The sequence below is a fragment of the Herpailurus yagouaroundi genome, unplaced genomic scaffold (genome assembly GCF_014898765.1).
Source record: "Herpailurus yagouaroundi ecotype Mexico unplaced genomic scaffold, PumYag 29, whole genome shotgun sequence".
Classification (NCBI taxonomy): domain Eukaryota; kingdom Metazoa; phylum Chordata; class Mammalia; order Carnivora; family Felidae; genus Herpailurus; species Herpailurus yagouaroundi.
In genome coordinates, this window is record NW_024412377.1 from 103,906,604 (window position 1) to 103,912,702 (window position 6,099).

Genomic DNA, 6,099 nt, shown 5'->3' on the forward strand with positions numbered 1-6,099 from the left:
TATGTCTCTCATTTAAGTCACAAACCACTCCCTGGCATTGGAAGAGATCTACTTGTTTCATGGAATCTGGTGATCTACTAGAGTATGAACTTAGGTAGACTGCATGAAATAATGACAAGTGACTTAATTCTAACATTTGTGTTATTTTAACACACTATGCTGGTGCTTGTAAACTTAATGGTCCATGTAGAAACAGCATATGGCGACTAAACTGAACATTTTGATCCTCCATCAAAGTTTCTGAATTACTGTGAATTACAAAAATCAAAGTTTACATAGTGTTCTTGATGTTTTCAAACTCAAATTCTTAGAACTGTCACTATTGCCAACCATCCTATCAATATTTAAACTGTTATCTTATTCTTAGTTTCTACTTTTAATTCTCTGAAAGCTGAGAAACAGAACTGACAAGCAGAAGACTGCGAACAGGAACACTTCTGGGTCACTGGATACAAGGACTTAGAGTTGTGTGCAATGGGAAATTACAGAGGTATTAAGCTCCCTGTAATTGCTGATATTCCAAGGGAAGCGGGATGTTTACAATGCATGTTATTCATAGAGAAAGAAGTTACGCATCCTGGCAAAAGATGTACTTAGTGACCTCTTCGGTCAGCATCTCCAAAAGTTGATTCGTTTCATGGGAATCCAAACCCAGAAAAGCTATTTCTCCTAGGGTAAGCCTGTTGGTGTGATTCCAGGCACATGAGCTCAGAATGCTTCCAAAAACAAATGAGATCTGCACCAAACGTCCCAATTTATGAAGCTTTTACTCACACCTAACCCTGCCAAGCGCTTCGAGCCAGGCACGGGTGATCACTGCCCTGTGTTCAGACTTGGAACTCGAAGAGTCAAAAGGCTGGTAAACTCTGTCGAGGTCACATAGCTGGAGGTAGGTCAAACTCGGACCCACGACCACAATTCCCAAAACTCGCGTTCTGCCTTAAGGAAGGAAAGCCATTCCCTGGACTACAGACCCACACGCTTCTTTGCAGCTCCCACACGGAAGTTGCCCTCCTCCCCCTCCATACGCTCCCTCCCACTCACGAATCCCTACGAGGCTGCTCGGAACCATTCAGCCTCCGCGCCCGCACGCGAAAACCTTCCAAGCTGCCGCGCTCCCCAAACAGCCGGTGCCCACCTTGGCTCCTCTAGGAGCTCTAGCCGCGGACTCACCGGTCTCGTAGAATGCCGCTCTACCCGGAAGCCCCGCCCAGTCCGCTCCAAGGACGATGCGGAAATCCTTCCCCTGTGCGCGGCGGCGACGGACGAAACGTTCCGGTTGCTTTGAGCCGGTGCTGGTGTTGGACCCTCGTGGGCGGACACGTAGCTGGAGCTGACTTAGGGTGCGAGGAAGGGCCTCTTACCCCACTTCCAGCGGTTATTCACAAAGAGGCGGGAAAAGTGATCGCCGTCTACCCGGGATCTGACGAGCTTGATTTTTGTTATATTATTTCTAAAAGGTTGGCGTGAATGACTCTAATAGCAGCAGCAGCAGCAGCAGCAGCAGCAGCAGCAGCAGCAGCAGCTGGGCCAGAACCTTACTGGACAACGATTTTCTGGGAAGACCCCGCTGCTCCTGCTGTTCATGGAACAAGTATTATTGAGCACCTGCTGTGATCCTGCGACAGTTCTAGGCACTGAGTAAATAGCAGTGAAAAACTAACAAATCCTTGCCCTCCTGGAATTTTGCTTCTACCATGAAGGTATTTATCAAGAAAAGCATAGTGTATCAAATGGTGATAGTGCCAATAGAAATTAAGCACGGAAGGGGGAAAGGGTGGCAACTTAAAATAATCTAGTCAGAGGAACCTTCGCTGAGAAGATGGCTGAGCCATGACCAGAATGAGAAAGGGAGTTAACCATGCTGATACCTAGAGAAAGACCTCCCCAGACATAGAGAACTGCAAGTGCTAAGGTCCTGAGGTGGAAACACAATGATGTGTTTGAGGGACTGGGTGAGGAAATGGTTGAGTGATCGCTGCTGAAATCTGGTGGGAGTGCTGAACATTTTAATAACTTTTGGAGGAATGTTAGTGGTTTGGACTAGTATAGTATGGCAGTGCAGCTAGTGAGAAGATTGGATTCTAGAATCTGTTGGATTCTGCTCCAACAGAGCAGATGGGTGTTAGGATCCAATGACCCAGTTTTCAGTTGAGGTGTTGTAAGGTTAGAGTTGCAGTTACTGAGAGGGTGAAGGGGTGGTAAGGACAGTTCAGTTTTGGACAAGTTCGAGATGTTTGAGATGCCTGCTAATACATATGGAATTACCAGTGTGCACGAAAACTGCAGTACCTTAAAAAAGGCAACTCCTGGAGCCTGTTTCCGATTCTGTGTCTCCCTCTCTCTCTGCCCCTCCCCCGTTCATGCTCTGTCTCTCTCTGTCCCAAAAATAAATAAACGTTGAAAAAAAAATTAAAAAAAAAAAAAGGCAACTGATGGGGCACTTGGGTGGCCCAGTCAATTAGGTATCCGACTTCCCCTGAAGTCATGATCTCAGGGTGCGTGAGGTAGAGCTCCGCATCAGGCTCTGTGCTGACAGCTCAGAGCCTGGAGCCTGCTTCAGATTCTGTGTTTCCCTCTCTCGCTGCCCCTCTCCCCTTTTCAAAAATAAAGAAACATTAAAATTATTTTTTAAAAAAGACGACTGATGTCAACCTTCTCGAGGAGAAACCAAAACAAGAACAGGAAAACCAGTTAAGCAGAGGCATACAGTCAATATTTTTGAACAAATAGGCTAGAAACACAATGTATTAAGATGACCTAAGGGTTTTTCACACGTCTATATGGAAATCCATAAACCTTAATTTTTACAACCAAAACGATTATACCTTGTGACACGTAATTATACATCAGAGAACTGCTCGCAAGCGTGTAAACTCCTTACCCTTTTTATGCATAATCTCCGGTAAAGCTAAAAGTTTCAGAGCAGTTCTGAGCCATCTGAAACACTTTCCTGGGCTAGGGTCCTCAGCAAAACAACATATAATACATTTAGTAACCTATTTGAGGTTGGCTTTTTTTTTTTTTTTCCAGTTGATTCTAGCATTTCCCACACTTGAGAAATGGAGAGGCAAGGCACATCTAGAGCATCGGAAAACAGTTACCGCAGGAGAGGAATAATAGAAAGGAACTGTACGTGCTGGGGCTTCTTTACTTCCCCATCAGTATATGCTTCCCCGCTGGTGCTTTGTTGGTACCAAAATCTTCCCTTGTGTTCTGGCCCCTCAAAAACATAAACACAAGGCATCCTGCATAGTAGTGGAAAGAACAGATTTGGATTTAAAATCAGCCTCCGGGGCGCCTGGGTGGCGCAGTCGGTTAAGCGTCCGACTTCAGCCAGGTCACGATCTCGCGGTCTGTGAGTACGAGCCCCGCGTCGGGCTCTGGGCTGATGGCTCAGAGCCTGGAGCCTGTTTCCGATTCTGTGTCTCCCTCTCTCTCTGCCCCTCCCCCGTTCATGCTCTGTCTCTCTCTGTCCCAAAAATAAATAAACATTGAAAAAAAAATTAAAAAAAAAAAATAAATAAAATCAGCCTCCGCCACACTAGCAGGGTGACCACAAGCAAGTCACAACCTAAGTTTGACCTATAAAATGGGGATACCTTTACCTACCCTACAGGGCTTACACATCACACAGGGGAAACTCCATTACCAGCATTTTTACTTACCCCCAGAAAACAAGGCCTTACCGTTTATTTTCGGTACTGGCTTTAAAAAGGGGAGGGGCGCCCGGGTGGCTCAGTCTACGGAGCACCAGGCTCTTGGTTTAGCTCAGGTCAGGATCTCAGGGATCTTGAGTTCAAGCCCAGCATTGGGCTCTGTGCTGACAGTGCAGAGCCTGCTTGGGACTCTCTCTCTCCCTCTCTCTCTGCCCCTCACTTGCTCACCCTCTCTTTCTCTCTCTGAAAATTAATATATAAAAACTTTTTAAAAAATTATAAAAAGGAGAGGAAGAGGGGTGACTGGTTGGCACAGTTGGTAGAGCATGTGACTCTTGATCTCAGGGTTGTGAGTTTGAGCCCCGCATTGGGTGTAGAGATTACTTAAAAATAAAATCTTTAGGGGAGTGCCTGGGTGGCTCAGGTGGTAAAGTGTCCGACTCTTGATCTCACCTCAGGTCATCATCTCCCAGTTCATGGGTTTGAGCCCTGCCCTCGGGCTCTGTGCTGACAGCACAAAGCCTGCTTGGGATTCTCTCTCTCTCAAAGTACTTTTTAATGTTTACTTATTTTTTGTTTAAAAACATTTAATGTCTTGTTTTATTTTTGAGAGAGAGATGGAATGCAAGTGGGGGAGGGGCAGAGAGAGGGAGACACAGAATCTGAAGCGGGCTCCAGGCTCTGAGCTGTCAGCACTCAAACTCGAGAACTGTGAGATCACGACCTGAGCTAAAGTCAGATGCTCAACCGACTGAGCCACCCAGGTGCTCCAAAAGTAAACATTCTAAAACAATAAAATAAATTTTTTTCAAAAAAATTAAAAGGAGAGGAGAAATTAGCACTGCTGATCCTAGTGCCATTTTTGCATCCCCCACATCGTTGACTCTCTTCAGGACCTTTTCTTTGCCCTTCTTACTTTTCCCCTATGCTCCCTTCCATTAACTCCACTTTTTCCTTTTTCTTTCCCTCCATTCCCGTTGGCCATCGTATTCCAAGACAGGATGCATTCCTATGGGACAAGTGGCCACACCCCCAAGTCCCAAGTATATATCTTGTGTATGTTCACTATCGATCAGTCTGGGAACAACTTTTTTTAATTAAAAAAGCATTTTTTACAAAATTTTAAGTAGGCTCCACACCCACTGTGGGGTTTGGACTCACGACCCTGAGATAAACAGTCATATGCTTTACTGACTGAGCCAGTCAGGAGCCCCTAAGGAAGGCCTTTGTTTTTAATGAAAAACTAAGAAAAGAACAGGAGTTCCCAATAAATTTAAAGCTTATTTGTGGAGAGGAGGCTGAATCATTTAAACAACTGTATAGGGGCGCCTGGGTGGCAGAGTCGGTTAAGCGTCCGACTTCAGCCAGGTCACGATCTCGCGGTCCGTGAGTTCGAGCCCCGCGTCAGGCTCTGGGCTGATGGCTCGGAGCCTGGAGCCTGTTTCCGATTCTGTGTCTCCCTCTCTCTCTGCCCCTCCCCCGTTCATGCTCTGTCTCTCTCTGTCCCAAAAATAAATAAAAACGTTGAAAAAAAAAATTTAAACAACTGTATAGATTTTATTCGTAGAACTTGACTCAAGTAGGAGTGGTACTAAGGCAAAACAAAAAATGCATAAATCCATGGATTATAATCTCTTGCCATAATTATGACTGACATAATATTCTAATTGTGTGCAAATGGGTAGAATAAAGAAATGGATCTAACCTAGCCTAATGTTTCAACTAGTAAAACTCGGGGACAACTGTGAAGAATGAAACAGTTCTTTGCCCATGGGTAGCTGGACACAGTCCACTGAGTTAAATTTATGAAGAGCTCAGCCCATGTTATTAAGCTGAAATTCAGGGTGTACAACTTTGGAGAAAGGGAGAGGTGAGCCTGCCTATTCCAACGCCTTTTTTTTTAATTTTTATTTTTTAATGTTTATTTTTGAGAGAGAGAGCACGAGCAGGGGAGGGGCAGACAGAGAGAGAGAGAGAGAGACTGAGACACAGAATCTGAAGCAGGCTCCAGGCTCTGGGTGTCAGCACAGAGCCCAGGACAGAGTTTGAACTCAGGAGCTATTAGATCATGACCTGAGCTGAAGTCAGACACTTAACTGATTGAACCACCCAGGCACCCCTCCAATACCTTTAGATAGAACCTAAATCATTCCAGAGAAAGACTCAGTGAAAACCTGCACAATTGCTTTTAACAGTACCTAATAGTCCTTATTTTGATATGTAAATCTATCTTTTAAAGCACCTGTTCCTTATCTATGAAGTTGTGGCTAAGCCTAATGCAGCTGTCTAGAATTCAAAAGAATTTATAGCCTAATTTATAACAGCCTAATTTATAGCCTAAGTTTATAAATTCATAGCCTAATTTATAGCACCCAGCACTGACCAAGCATATAGGGATTGGGACGATACATACATTCTTAAAACACTTTTTGCTTTTTAA

The 6,099-nt window shown here is 44.7% G+C and overlaps 1 protein-coding gene across 5 annotated transcripts in view; it reads right to left on the reverse strand.

Moving 5' to 3' along the window:
* The window catches only part of LOC121014789 (general transcription factor IIH subunit 2), a 35,588-nt gene extending 34,316 nt beyond the window's left edge, over window positions 1-1,272 (reverse strand). For 2 of the 5 annotated variants that reach the window (XM_040451383.1, XM_040451415.1), the window contains exon 1: window positions 1,139-1,212. The gene's annotated coding sequence lies outside the window, so the exon portion shown is untranslated. Of the gene's footprint in view, window positions 1-774; window positions 796-833; window positions 992-1,138 lie in introns of those variants that run through there. The other 3 variants (XM_040451387.1, XM_040451407.1, XM_040451398.1) reach the window with 3 other exon arrangements.
* Between the last annotated feature and the right edge of the window lie 4,827 nt (window positions 1,273-6,099).